This window comes from Megalops cyprinoides, chromosome 12, assembly GCF_013368585.1.
Source record: "Megalops cyprinoides isolate fMegCyp1 chromosome 12, fMegCyp1.pri, whole genome shotgun sequence".
In the NCBI taxonomy this organism is placed as follows: Eukaryota; Metazoa; Chordata; class Actinopteri; order Elopiformes; family Megalopidae; genus Megalops; species Megalops cyprinoides.
This window is the reverse complement of record NC_050594.1, coordinates 338,619-353,618: the sequence shown is the minus strand read 5'-3', so window position 1 is coordinate 353,618 and position 15,000 is coordinate 338,619. Positions and strand designations below refer to the sequence as shown.

General features: G+C 50.9%; 1 protein-coding gene across 2 annotated transcripts in view; it reads right to left on the bottom strand.

Annotated features, from left to right (window-relative positions):
- evla (Enah/Vasp-like a) overlaps nucleotides 1-15,000 on the bottom strand; it is a 52,811-nt gene that overhangs the window by 36,876 nt on the left and 935 nt on the right. The gene's annotated exons all lie outside the window — the stretch shown is intronic.

The following is a 15,000-nucleotide window of genomic DNA, read 5'->3' as shown; positions in this document are numbered from 1 at the left end:
TGCCCCACGCTGCCTCACTCTGCCTCACTCTGCCTCACACTGTCACACTCTGCCTCACGCTGCCTCACTCTGCCTCACTCTGCCTCACTCTGCCTCACGCTGCCTCACTCTGCCCCACGCTGCCCCACTCTGCCTCACTCTGCCTCACGCTGCCTCACTCTGCCTCACTCTGCCTCACTCTGCCTCACTCTGCCCCACACTGCCCCACGCTGCCTCACTCTGCCTCACTCTGCCTCACGCTGCCTCACGCTGCCCCACGCTGCCTCACTCTGCCCCACGCTGCCTCACGCTGCCCCACGCTGCCTCACGCTGCCCCACGCTGCCTCACACACGGCTCTTACAGCAGCTTCCTGGCCTGTATCTGTGCTGGCTGGATCACAGCCTGTCCAGACGGACGTCACTCTTTCTTACCTCAAAAATCGGGTTTTCCTCAATATGGCCAAACTAATGATTCTCATTCAGTCTCAGCTGAACCCCCAGCAGGGAGACCCTCAGCAGGGAGACCCTCAGCAGGGAGACCCTCAGCAGAGACACCCAGCAGGGAGACCCTCAGCAGGGAGACCCTCAGCAGGGAGACCCTCAGCAGAGACACCCAGCAGGGAGACCCTCAGCAGGGAGACCCTCAGCAGAGACACCCAGCAGGGAGACCCTCAGCAGGGAGACCCAGCAGGGAGACCCTCAGCAGGGAGACCCTCAGCAGAGACACCCAGCAGGGAGACCCTCAGCAGGGAGACCCTCAGCAGAGACACCCAGCAGGGAGACCCTCAGCAGGGAGACCCTCAGCAGGGAGACCCTCAGCAGAGACCCTCAGGCTGCAGGATCGGAGTTGAGCTGGAGTCAGGGCTCCTAACCTTTAACCTCTAACCTCATTCATCAAATTCTTCATTTCCTATCCCTCCCAGCTTCCTGCTACAGTGCATCAGATGAAACTACGGAAGAGTGTATACGACAAACCGACATCGCTAATACACCTGGAACATAATGTACTGGAACAGACACTGCATAGAGAAGGTCAGTAGTGTGGTGCAGAGGCTGGTGATTGCAGAACCTTCCTCAGTCAGAGAGGATACAGCGTGGAGCAGCAGACGGGACCTCAGTCAGAGAGGATACAGCGTGGAGCAGCAGACGGGACCTCAGTCAGAGAGGATACAGCGCGGAGCAGCAGACGGGACCTCAGTCAGAGAGGATACAGCGCGGAGCAGCAGACGGGACCTCAGTCAGAGAGGATACAGCGCGGAGCAGCAGACGGGACCTCAGTCAGAGAGGATACAGCGCGGAGCAGCAGACGGGACCTCAGTCAGAGAGGATACAGCGTGGAGCAGCAGACGGGACCTCAGTCAGAGAGGATACAGCGTGGAGCAGCAGAGCTTTCACATGCTTTGGGCAAAGATCAATCAGTACATTATAAAGAGGGCCAGTGGCTGATTTCCTGGTATTAATGCCACCCAGTGATGACATGCATCATTACCCATGAATCAACTCATTCCTGTGCCATGTGGCTGTAAAATCCCACATATTTCTGTGCTCCACATGCCGAACTCAATACTATAAACCATACAAGAGGGACTGGCGCCATCTCTGGCAGTGTGAAGGCTACACTCATGTCTGTGGTAAAAAAACATTACTAAAAATATGTATAATATTGAGACGTAAAACCATTAAAGCAAACTATCTGAGATTTTACAAACCTGTAAACCAGTACCAGCTGAATCTCTAAAGCACGCGACTGTGCGGAGCTCACATGACTCTGGAGGGCCAGGGCCTGACGCACACACAGGAAGCAGGGCAGAGGTCACTCACCAGCCACTGTGCCAACTGTACCATATTTAAAACAAAAACGGTTAGTTTGAAACATGTCTTTATTTTAGACATGAAAACAATGTAACTTATATTTCAGTTGGCTAAACTACATGTTCTTTTAGCATGAATTTAAACAAAAAGCACTCTAAGGCTTTGGGATTGTGAGATACAGTGTGGAAGTGGAGGTTTTTTCACATTTCATCACAAGTCCAGTCAGAAATTTACATTTACATTTATTTATTTAGCAGATGCTTTTATCCAAAGCGAGTACAAAAGTGCATACAGCAAGTATAGCGACAGTACAGGATGTGTACAGTTTCACAATGAGACAGTAGTTCTCAGCTGAGAGCAAGGTCTGTTTGAGGACACAGTACTATCCAATTTGTACAACTACAGGGCATAGGGCAACTAATAAGATACATCTTCAAACTTCAAACAGCAACTTCAACTTCAACAACTTCAAACAGCGCAATGAGTGCCAGAGTAAAGGCGGTGACAAGAAAACAATACACAAAAGCACACAGCAATTTACAACAGCACTGATCTGGGGGGGGGGGGGGGGGGGGGGGGGGGGGGGGCAGCGATTGTGTGATGGGTCAGTCCAGGTAGAGTCTGAAGAGATGCGTCATCAGACCATGTCTGAAGGAATGGGGTGATGGAGCTGTCCGTAGTGGGATAGGGAGTTCGTTCCACCACTGGGGAGCGATGTAGGTGAAACGCCGTTGCCTAGTAGAGCGAGAACCTCCTGCTTTGTCCATGCAAGGAGAAAGACGTCCAGTCAGGGGCCGGGCGGGTGTGTAGGGCTGGATTACAGCGCTTTGGATTTAATCTCACCCTCTAGTGGTGACCTGTGCTACTTTCAAATAGACAACTGGCAGACAGAAACACTGACCTTCTGAGACAAATGTGAAGTCTTGGGGCGAGTGTCACAGGGTTTGATTGTTCCACTGCCATTGCCTTGGAAAAGCTCTGATCATGCCTCTCATTCACACCACGCTGTAATTGTGTTATTTTTCCCAGTATTCCTGACAATTATCAGAGAAAACTGCCACTTGTCAAACTGCCTTATGAAGGAAATTAAAACAGCTATTGGCAGAAGTGCAGCTTCTCCTCTCAGTACAGTACAGGCAGTATTACCATATGTTTGACATCAGGTGACCGTCCCGCTCTGAACCCAGCAAATGTGAGCGCCGTGAAAATGGGGTTGTGAGGCGCAGTGAGACATTGCCCCACGCTGCCACACGCCGCCTCACTCTGCCTCACTCTGCCTCACGCTGCCTCACTCTGCCCCACGCTGCCTCACACTGCCTCACACTGCCTCACGCTGCCTCACTCTGCCTCACGCTGCCTCACACTGCCTCACTCTGCCCCACGCTGCCTCACACTGCCTCACTCTGCCTCACTCTGCCTCACTCTGCCTCACGCTGCCTCACGCTGCCTCACTCTGCCTCACGCTGCCTCACTCTGCCTCACGCTGCCTCACTCTGCCTCACTCTGCCTCACGCTGCCCCACGCTGCCTCACTCTGCCTCACGCTGCCTCACTCTGCCTCACTCTGCCTCACTCTGCCTCACGCTGCCTCACGCTGCCTCACTCTGCCTCACGCTGCCTCACGCTGCCTCACTCTGCCTCACTCTGCCTCACTCTGCCTCACGCTGCCTCACGCTGCCTCACTCTGCCCCACTCTGCCTCACTCTGCCTCACTCTGCCCCACTCTGCCTCACTCTGCCTCACTCTGCCTCACTCTGCCTCACGCTGCCTCACGCTGCCTCACTCTGCCTCACTCTGCCTCACTCTGCCTCACTCTGCCTCACGCTGCCTCACTCTGCCTCACTCTGCCTCACGCTGCCTCACGCTGCCTCACTCTGCCTCACTCTGCCTCACGCTGCCTCACGCTGCCTCACTCTGCCTCACGCTGCCTCACGCTGCCTCACTCTGCCTCACTCTGCCTCACTCTGCCTCACGCTGCCTCACGCTGCCTCACTCTGCCTCACTCTGCCCCACGCTGCCTCACTCTGCCCCACTCTGCCTCACTCTGCCTCACTCTGCCCCACTCTGCCTCACTCTGCCTCACGCTGCCCCACGCTGCCTCACGCTGCCTCACTCTGCCTCACACACGGCTCTTACAGCAGCTTCCTGGCCTGTATCTGTGCTGGCTGGATCACAGCCTGTCCAGACGGACGTCACTCTTTCTTACCTCAAAAATCGGGTTTTCCTCAATATGGCCAAACTAATGATTCTCATTCAGTCTCAGCTGAACCCCCAGCAGGGAGACCCTCAGCAGGGAGACCCTCAGCAGGGAGACCCTCAGCAGAGACACCCAGCAGGGAGACCCTCAGCAGGGAGACCCTCAGCAGGGAGACCCTCAGCAGGGAGACCCTCAGCAGAGACACCCAGCAGGGAGACCCTCAGCAGGGAGACCCTCAGCAGAGACACCCAGCAGGGAGACCCTCAGCAGGGAGACCCTCAGCAGAGACACCCAGCAGGGAGACCCTCAGCAGAGACACCCAGCAGGGAGACCCTCAGCAGGGAGACCCTCAACAGGGAGACCCTCAGCAGAGACACCCATATGAAATTTTACAATGCATTTCTTGTGAAGAATTCAGACAGAAATCAGAGGGATCTCACTGCACACAGAACATGGCCACTGGCTACATGGGAAACAACTTCAACAGCAAACGCAAGCTGAACAGCCAGCTGATCCATGCCAACCTGCGGATCTGTCAGCTGTGACATGTAATTAAAGACAGCATGCTGAGGATCAGTTTCTGATGTTCTGAGATGACAAAGTGCACTATCCTACCAAAAGCCACGGATAAAACAGGTCTTTATTCTGAGAAATGAACAACATGTTGGCCTGTGTTTGGCCCTAATGACTGCCTCAATACGCTGTGGAAGACTGCTAATTTTCAGTAGTAGGCTGGTGGTATCGAACTCCTCTCCTCCTTTCGAGCATTGGCAAGCTCCGCTGCTGATGTCCCTTCACCTTTAGAGGGATATGTGTTCTGTGCAAACACCTGACAAAGCTGCAGCTCTGCTACAGAAACTGCTGTGTGCAGCGATCCCCTGCAGCGGGGCTCCGGAGCAGTGTATGTGTCTGCCTGCCTGTGTCTGTGTCTGGGCCTGTCTCTGGTGCCTGTGTCTGGCTGTGGAGCTGTGCTTGTGTCTCTCTGTGCATGTGGTTGTCTGTGGAGCTGTGTATGTGTATCTGTCCTTAATGTGTGTTCTTAGCAGCTATGTGCATGTCAGTGTGTCTCTGCCTGTGTCAGTGTGTCTCTGCCTGTGTCAGTGTGTCTCTGCCTGTGTCTCTGTGTCTGTCTGTGTGTCTCTGCCTGTGTCAGTGTGTCTCTGCCTGTGTCTCTGTGTCTGTCTGTGTGTCTCTGCCTGTGTCAGTGTGTCTCTGCCTGTGTCTCTGTGTCTGTCTGTGTGTCTCTGCCTGTGTCAGTGTGTCAGTGTGTCTCTGCCTGTGTCAGTGTGTCTGTGCCTGTGTCAGTGTGTCAGTGTGTCTGTGCCTGTGTCAGTGTGTCAGTGTGTCTCTGCCTGTGTCAGTGTGTCTGTGCCTGTGTCAGTGTGTCAGTGTGTCTGTGCCTGTGTCAGTGTGTCTGTGCCTGTGTCAGTGTGTCAGTGTGTCTGTGCCTGTGTCAGTGTGTCAGTGTGTCTCTGCCTGTGTCAGTGTGTCAGTGTGTCTGTGCCTGTGTCAGTGTGTCTGTGGCTCTGCGGTTTTCAGAGCTGCAGAGAAGCACAGCAGAAAGCAGAAAAGCTTCAGAAAGGAGGCCCTTTGCAGCACTGAGTCAGCCATGTTCAGAGGCGGTTACATAACGGGCCTGCAAGCCTGTGTGTCTGCGCTTAGAAATAGCAGCCAGATCCCTCGTGGAAAAGTAATACGTTTCAATATTTCTCTAAAATGTGTGCATAAAATATCATTAAATGCATTACAGATCACTGAGCAGAAAGCAGGCCCAGGAGTCAAATCTAACAGGAAAAGACTGCAGGTCAAAATGTTCAGGCAATAGCCATACAATCCTCAGGCTCTATAGCTGATACGTATATGCTACCAGCGCTAATTCATGTTTTACACAACAAAATCCTGATTAAAAATGATCAAAACAGGAGATCACGGTCTCTCGTTTTATTCACTAAATGTACAATGAAATGTTGACACAAAAATGTATTTTTCAAAATATGAAATAAATTCATGAATCGACAATAAATAAATGATATCATCTGCTAAGCCTTGCCAGTGCATGCCATTAACTTTCATTTTTTAATACAGATTTTTTAGGTTAAATTCTTAGCTTTATCCATACTAAATCTGATGCACGGGCCCATTTTCTATTCTCGTCTGAGTTACTGAAAATGATGAAAAACAAAGGCCTCACTGGCATGTTCAAGCACACAACTCCCTCTGAGAACCTCTGATTCAACGGACATGTAAAAGGTCAGATACTGAGTACGGAGATGGAATGTATCAGACCCCTGATAGCAGCCAGGACCGCAGCTGGGCTCAGAAACAGGCCTCGAAAGCCATCAGTCTGTCATCTTTCGAGGGCAAACAGATCTGCATTATCCATAATCCTCTCTGCTCATCCCTCGTGTCTCAGGCAGTCAGACTCGGGGCGTACACAACCGGCAGAGCCCTCTGCAGCTCTACGCAGCTGTCCCGCCCGCCACTCACATGCCGGCAGCGTCTGGGCAGCTCTGGCCTTTCTCTGGAGGACCCGGAAGGGTGAGCAGATCGTCATGGACAGCAGGTGAACTACAGGCCCATTCTGAAACATACAGCTGAACTGAAGGTATTTTTTTACATCACATGATTGGTTTGAGTGAAAAAGCTCAGCGGCAGAAAGACCGCATCCTCCCTCTCCGCCTCAGCGCTGGGAGAGAGAGAGAGAGAGACATCACCCAGCACAGCCAGCCAGGAGTCTCTGACGCGAGTCATCACCCAGCACAGCCGGCCAGGAGTCTCTGACGCGAGTCATCACCCAGCACAGCCTGCCAGGAGTCTCTGACGCGAGTCATCACCCAGCACAGCCTGCCAGGAGTCCCTCTCCCTAAATCAGCCCTGCCACATCATGCTAATCTGTTGGCATGACAACTGGAGGGGGATATCCACTTGGCCTAGAAAATGATGCGGGAAAAAATGAATGAGCTTTGTGAAATAATGAAAAGTAAATATTAAGAAGCTTTGTGCTTCCATGCCACATTTGCATTAAAATGTCATCTTTCATTTAGAAAATACGCATTTCAAGAAATGCACATTCAACTGGAAGGCTCCTAAAAGGAGCCAACTGGAACGTATATTACCCAACACACTGCAGAAGCTTCAAGTGTATAATATTGCTTTCACTAAAAATACTGGCTGGTATAAGTGTACTGTACAGCTATCAACAACAGGCAGAGAGTTTGCTGTCATCTACAACAGCAACGACATCTTTCTCCCTTTTCAGTGCGTTTAGATGCCTGCTGTGGAAGGTGAAGGTTGCTTAGATACAGAAACATCACATCTGTGATCATCACCTGTCCGCAGAACCACTGTCATCCGAGCAGAACCCAAAGAGCCAACCTGCAGAACCCCGCTGTGCATCTGCCTTCACAGAGGAACCATTCAGACAGATACAGTTCCGCGGGTTTGAGGAGGCTGCACCCAGAGCACCACCCTGCTGACACCTAGAGGCCATACGAGGTGAGGACTGGAAAACTCAAAACTTCAGAGACAGCAACTGCAGCTTCTGGCAGAGAGTATTTTCTGACAGGTAACTGAAAGATACTCCCATGAGCGTTTTGTTCAATTTCAGTTACATTGATTCATACTGGTTTAACCCCATGCTGAACCTGTCCTAATGTCCTTTCGTAATACAAGCTGCTCTAGTATGTGCTTTCAAAGTTTCTTCCTACAAAGTGTCTGAAGACCCAGCTTGAACACCCTAATGTAGCTTTTCCAGTCACACGGTCAGACTTCCAGGAAGGAGCACATGCGGTAACACAGGATAAATCAGGATCAATGTCAAATTAAGCTGCAGTCTATGTCAAGCTGAAGTTTTATCTGAGGTTGGGCAAAATACCAAGTAGATCCTAAAGAGGGGCGCCAAAGCTTGCCACCCTGAGTCTCAGAGGCTTAGCGCTGTTCACTGTAGCACCCCCCCCCCCTTTGGGACAGCATGTTAGACTATCTACTGCACACGAGGGCCTGAGGCTCTAGCTTACAGTCTGAATGCATTTCCTTTTAAGCGCTGAATGTGGTGCAGCCCAGGCAACGTATTTCAGCAGCACATCAGTACGTTCCCGTCCCGCCCGAGGCCTGGCTGTGTGCTGTGTCACTGCCCACAGACAGTAAGAGGAGTGTCTGCCCAACACCTGGAGATGCACACTCTGGCCCACAGCAGCTGCACCCAGTGTGTGGTCTTCCTCTTCACAGGCTATACACACTTATTCCGTCTGAGGGACTGGGGTGAATCAGCACAGGGCAGCACGGGGCCTGCCGGTGAGTGAGACTGATATAATCCCAGCATGTTTACTGTTCTGACGTTTCTCCTACAGTCTTGGCTGGAATACATTAACAGTCCCGTGCTCTAAGTGGCTTGTGAAACGGGCAATGTGCTCAAAACAAACTCCATAAAACCAGGGAATGAAAGCTGAGCTGCAGCTCCTGTTTCAGGCCGTGAGTCTCTGTGCCAAAGCCCTTTACTGCCTCACTGCACATCATTACAGACGACTCAGAGACGCTCCCATTTCAGGGGCCACGTTGTGCAGGAAAGAGAGGGGAGAAAAGCCTTTTCATGGAAACAGAATTTAGGGATAAGCGGGACATTAAGAAAGAGAGCCCCCCGACTCGCTGCACGCCGAGACCCTGAGAGTACAGGGCTGCTGTATTTCCCTACTGCTGCCATAGTTCATCTGATCCCACAGCTTTACTGTGCAGACATGGCCAAGGACACAACATCCCAGCTTATTTATCTTCTCTAGGAAAAGCGAAATCTGCGAGAGGCTGAAAGTAAACAGCACCCCTGTAATAACCGCTGGAGATATTTTTAGCTGAACCACAACTGAAGGGAAAAGGAGCTGCATATTTCTGCTGAAGAGGCCTGGTGTGAGGAGCGAGAGTCTCTGTCATTAGAGAGATTGCAGCACTGTTATGAGTGTGGGTCCCCCGGCCTGATCGCCTGTTCTCCCCCCTTCAGCCATCACTCTGAGGAAGCAGATCTCAGGCTGCAGGCAGCAGCGGTTCCAGCTGACACAGCTGGGCTCTGCAGCTGGATTACTGCAGGATTCCAGGGAGATCATTAACTTGTTCCAGTTTAAAGCCCAAATTAACCAGGATTTGACTCCCTCACAAGGCTATAATCTCTGCAAAGAGAGAGTAAAATTGCAAGGCAGTCCTATTGCACAGGACAGAGGGGAATGTTTAAACTGATTTTTGGTTTGTGTGTGAGAGAGAGAAGGGGAGAGAGAGAGAGAGAAGAGAGAAAGAGAGGGAGAGAGAAGGAGAGAGGGAGAGAAAGAGAGAGAGAGGGAGAGAGAGAGAGGGAGAGAGAGAGGGGAGAAAGAGAAAAGAGAAAGAGAGAGAAAGAGAGAGAGAGAGGGAGAGAGAGGGAGAGAGAGACGGAGAGAGAGGGAGAGAGAGAGGAAGAGGGAGAGAGAGAGAGAGAACAGAGAGAGAGAGCGAGAGGGGGGGAGAGAGAGAGAAGAGAGAAGGGGAGAGAGAGAGAGTGGGAGAGAGAGAGGGGAGAGAGAGAGAAGAGAGAAGGGGAGAGAGGGAGAGAAAGAGAGAGAGAGGGAGAGAGAGAGGGGAGAAAGAGAAAAGAGAAAGAGAGAGAAAGAGAGAGAGAGAGGGAGAGAGAGGGAGAGAGAGACGGAGAGAGAGGGAGAGAGAGAGGAAGAGGGAGAGAGACTGAGAGAACAGAGAGAGAGAGGGGGGGGAGAGAGAGAGAAGAGAGAAGGGGAGAGAGAGAGAGGGAGAGAGAGAGAGAGTGGGAGAGAGAGAGGGGAGAGAGAGAGAAGAGAGAAGGGGAGAGATGAAGAAAGAGAGAGAGAGAGAAAAAAGCAAAGAGATTGACAGACATAGAGAGCCATAGAGAGAGAGAGATAGAAAAAACTACAATGGTCATGACACCAGGAGAACTCCTCCTAGAACGTAATCTTGGAAAGCATATATAGGGAATGATATTTCTGCACAAGCACTGCTGTGGCACAGCAGAGAGCATTTGTGATTTCACTCTTACATTTTACAACCAGCTGTTATAGGAGAAACTGGTCTCTAGCTGAAGGCAACCTATCATGCCCACGAGGATGCAAGTTACTGTGTGTCATCAGTGACTTTAATTCCAATCTCATTAGACCAGAGTCTCAGGTCACCTGGAGAGGTGTCTTCTATTTCGGGAAGCTGGGATCTGGCGTTTCCCATGGTTTAGCTAGGGAACAGGAGACACACACAGGGCTGGCACCCCCCAGCAGGCCGAGTGCAGAGAGCTTTTTTACCCTGGCATTTCAGTGCTCGTCAGACTATGTCTGCATGAGTGCACAGTGGGTCCGCGTCTTCTGAGCGGGTCCGCGTCTCCTGAGCGGGTCCACGTCTTCTGAGCGGGTCCGCGTCTTCTGAGTGGGTCCACGTCTTCTGAGCAGGCCGAACCAGAAATAATAATGAAGTTTAGCAGGAGACAGTGCATCTTAATGTCCTGAGGATTTGCCTGTGAGCATCACATTGTGCTCATCCTTTGCTTCCATACCGAACGTTCCAGCAGCGTTTCTGTAGCATTCTGGCAGTGTTCCAGCAGCGCTCAACCCTCCCTGCTTCACTGCCCCTCCCCCACAGCCCTCCGGGTTGGATAAACTGGAGATTAACCACAAAGGGAAAGCAAGCCTGTTGGCCCTAATGGTCTTTTCTTGCATCTGAATTAATGTTCTTATGTTCTTAGCGGCAGGAAAACGCCTCTTTGCTCTGCTTCCTCACAGCTCTGCACAGGGCCGACCCAAGCCTTTATGGGGCCCTAAGCAGAATTTGATTTGGGGGCCCCCCACCGCCTCGGCACCGCCAATACCGGTAGTATTAACTAGCCAGCCTGTTAACATAATATTGACTTTTTGTATGATTACTATTAACATAATATAATAAGGGCTGTCAAGCGATTTAAAAAATCTAGAATCTAATTAATAACATGCTTTGTGATTGATTAATTTAAATTAATCGCATATATCAATATTTGCTGTGAGAAGCATTTAAAAATATTTCAATTCAGATGGATTTTGGTAGATGACTGCATCAATGATAATAGACGTTATAAACTTTAAAGGTCAACATCTCTTTTATTTTCCATACATTCAGAACATTTTTCACTGTTCATATGCAATAATGGCCATAACAATCAAAAATCTGATTTAATGAATTGAGGAAATAAAAAAATCAGAAATGTTTCTGCAAGAACACTGATGGAAATAAGTCCATAAGTTTCTCATTTTATCCTTGACATTGTAATGATTGTCAATCTGACATATTTTAGATGCCAAAAAATTAAACTAAAATTAGTTAGGCAACACAGACCAACAGTAATACATGGTGGATATATATATAGTATATAATGTGAATATGTTTCTGTGTATGATATAAAAGAACCTAACTAGTCTGCAGTTGGGTATGATAAACAATAGCTAGCAAGCAAGCCTACTGTATATCTAGCCCATCCATGTATGCTAAAAAGTAGCTCGCTAGCCTGTAGCGGGCTATGATTAAAAGTGGCTTGCTTGCCTACTGTATACTGTAAAACTTCCAATAATAGCCAAGTCTCCAATAAACGCAGGCCTCTTATAATCTCCGGTATGCGCGACCCTTTCAGTGAAATAAACACCTGCCTCAAATAAACGCCGGGGAAAATTATATTTATTTTTCATGACCATATAGAACAAAAGAGCAGTGGGTTAAAGTGCAAAAATACGCGAAAATATTCTGCCTATCGAAGTTTCATCACAGCAGAGAATAAAGGCTAATTTTAACATTACGGCATAGCACTGACAGCTGAAATGTTAAATGGAATTTGGTTTTTGTAAACTAAAACCAAACGTTTTGCAAGCATAATTTTAGCAGGTGTGTTTCCTGTGTCTTTTGTTGGGGATGCTTTAGGCCTGTTTCTTAATGAGTTTGCAGCACAAACAAATAATTTTTTACATTAGGCTAAATGAGGTTATTTTAGTGAATTCAATTTACCTTATGCGTGTTCATTTGTTCACAAATTAGATTAAACATAAATGAACAAAACAAGCTGCTTTTCGGATCATGGTTGCCTAAGTTCACAGTGATAGTGCTATTCTTACAGACTGTGCTCTCCCCTCCCCGCCCCTCGGCCTGCTCCACCCCTCGGCCTGTCCTGCCCCTCGGCCTGTCCTGCCCCTCGGCCTGCTACACCCCTCGGCCTGTCCTGCCCCTCGGCCTGTCCTACCCCTCGGCCTGCTCCGCCCCTCAGCCTGCTCCACCCCTCAGCCTGCTCCGCCCCTCGGCCTGCTCCACCCCTCAGCCTGCTCCGCCCCTCGGCCTGCTCCACCCCTCGGCCTGCTCCGCCCCTCGGCCTGCTCCACCCCTCGGCCTGTCCTGCCCCTCAGCCTGCTCCGCCCCTCGGCCTGCTCCGCCCCTCGGCCTGTCCTGCCCCTCAGCTTGCTCCGCCCCTCGGCCTGCTCCGCCCCTCAGCCTGCTCCGCCCCTCAGCCTGCTCCGCCCCTCGGCCTGCTCCACCCCTCGGCCTGTCCTAAGCCTGCCCCGCCCCCTGTGTCTCGCTCGGTCAGAGATGTCCAGCGCACTGGACTGCCCTGCAGGCACTCTCTCCCACAGTGACGGACCAGCTGCCTGTCAGATCCTGCCATGACAAGGTCAGGGGAATGAGGACCCATTCCAGTGCTTATAGACCAAAGAAGAGATCAGAGTTAACATTCACCATCACACTTTCTCTCTGCTCATGGTGCTGATCTCGCGGTGCGCTCTTCTCACCACAAACAGCACAGCGAAGGAGAGCCCCAGGTTCTGTGTGCAGCAGGGCCCCACACCGCCCTCCCCAGCGAGGAGGGGGGCCCACCTCCCCATCTGCCCAGGACGGCCCACCGCCCTGTGGCACTGCCAACCTTGGTAACAGGGGCACCAAAATTAAACACAAACAACAATTACAAACAACGCATCATCAAGCACAATAATGGTGAAATTAGTCTGCTTTTGGGGGAATCCAGGTTTATTCTCATCCATGAAAGGCTGAAAATTTGTTTGATCCAACAGGACGAAACTGTCTCTGTGTTGCTGGCACAAATGGAACGGTCCTCAAGTACCAGGACTCACAGCCAATGGAGGCAGCAGGGGGCAGGAGAGGCAGGGATGCAGCTGCCAGCATTTACAGGTGCAGGGAAGGAGGTGGACGCTCTTTATGGTGAAGACAGACTACATACAGATACATATGTAGGTAACGCAGCGCTCAGCCCACGCAGGCAGGGAGTGTTGTGCACTTGTCACGGTCGTGCTCAGACACTGCTCTCCTACAGATGCTCCCTGTGGATACCCCGCGAGGACGAAACCACCGGGCCAAACCAAAAGGGAGCTTCCCCTCCAGCAACATACTGACCACGTTCCAAAAGGAAAGGAAGCATCTCTCCTATAATCACATACACTTACGCTATACAGGCAATTTTTCACATTACCAATGATGTATTAATCCATGCACACCTGATCTACAGCAATCAGTCGCTACATTTTGAATTTCATGTGCGGTCAGTGAGAGAGAGCAGCAGAGCATAGAGATTCCTGACGACGGAGACGCCACCCAGGCAGCCCAGGGAGGTTTTCATTAGAGACTCAGAGTAAAAAACATCCCTCTTTATTCTGGGAGGATAAAGAGACTGAAGCAAAACAAACAGCAAAGCGAATGAGTTTTGCCTAAAGCTGTTTGTTCTTGCTCTTTGTTGTGAATTGAACAGGGGCGGTCTGAGAGCTGAGAGCTTCCCGTGGGACTGCAGAGACAGCAGACCTTCAGACCTGAGAGCAGCGGCTTTACACTCCAACCACTGTGTAAGGACACTCAGCACTCAGGAGCCCATTAAATACGTGCTGATGCTGAACTTCAGACATTTGAATTTTGAATTTTCATCGCTTCAGCCACCATTTTTCTTTTTACTGCATTAGTGGCCGGTCAGGGCAATGGAAATGGATGATCTGCTGTGGCGGCCCCTGAACAGGAGCAGCCAATAGAAGAAGAAGAAGTGACCGGTCAGGACACCCCCCCAAACAGGGCACCCCGAAACAGAGCACCCCCGCATTCAGGACACCCCCCCCATACAGGACACCCCTGCATACAGGACATCCCCAGACCTTGTGGTCCTGCCCTGGCTCGGGTGGTGAGATGCGTTCCTTAAAGAGCAGGGTGTTAGTGAGCAGTCTGCGGCTGAGAATCACTGCATCTCGCAGCTGCTCTGTGCCTGGGCCCATTTCCTGCTCTTCCAATTTGCACAACTGTGTTCTGTAGTACTGTAGTCTGAGACGCTCTGCAACGTCATTCTACCAGCACAATGCCCTATCACTCTCCTCACCCCCCCCCCCCCCCCCCCCACCACGCACACACACACAATTCCCTCACACACATTCTGCCTCTCTCTCTCTCACAAACACAGTTGTACACATACCTACACTTCCACACATACGAGCTAAATATTTCTCCTTGGCTTTCTCTCCCCTCCTCTTTTCAGTCGCTCTCTCCGTGTTCCTCCTGAAATGATGACCTCATTACTGACTGCCTGTCTCTGTATGTTTACTGCTTGATTAGGGCGCAATAATGCCGAGTCTGCACGCTTACTCTCACGCACCTCCTAACGGGAGAAGTACTCACGCTTGCAGGCTCAGAACAACCTCCTCTGCTCATCTCAATAGTGCGCAAATAGTCAGAAAAAATCAAAACCATAAAACTGACCCAATTTTTCACTGTTTTACCTTTCACTGATATCTCAATCATGCACTGGGACTCCTGCACTGAGTGTGGCGTGAAGCTGTGTGTCCGACACGGAGCTGCCACACCATCCCTCACAGAGCAGCAGTGTAGTCTGGCTGTCAGCACGCTGGGGGTCACACAGACCCTCCCCGAAACCCACAGATTCACCACTCGTCCCAATACGGCCAGCGAGGTCCTGCTCTGACAGACCTGCAGCTGAGAGGCAGGGATGAGAGAGGCAGAGCTGAATGCTAATGG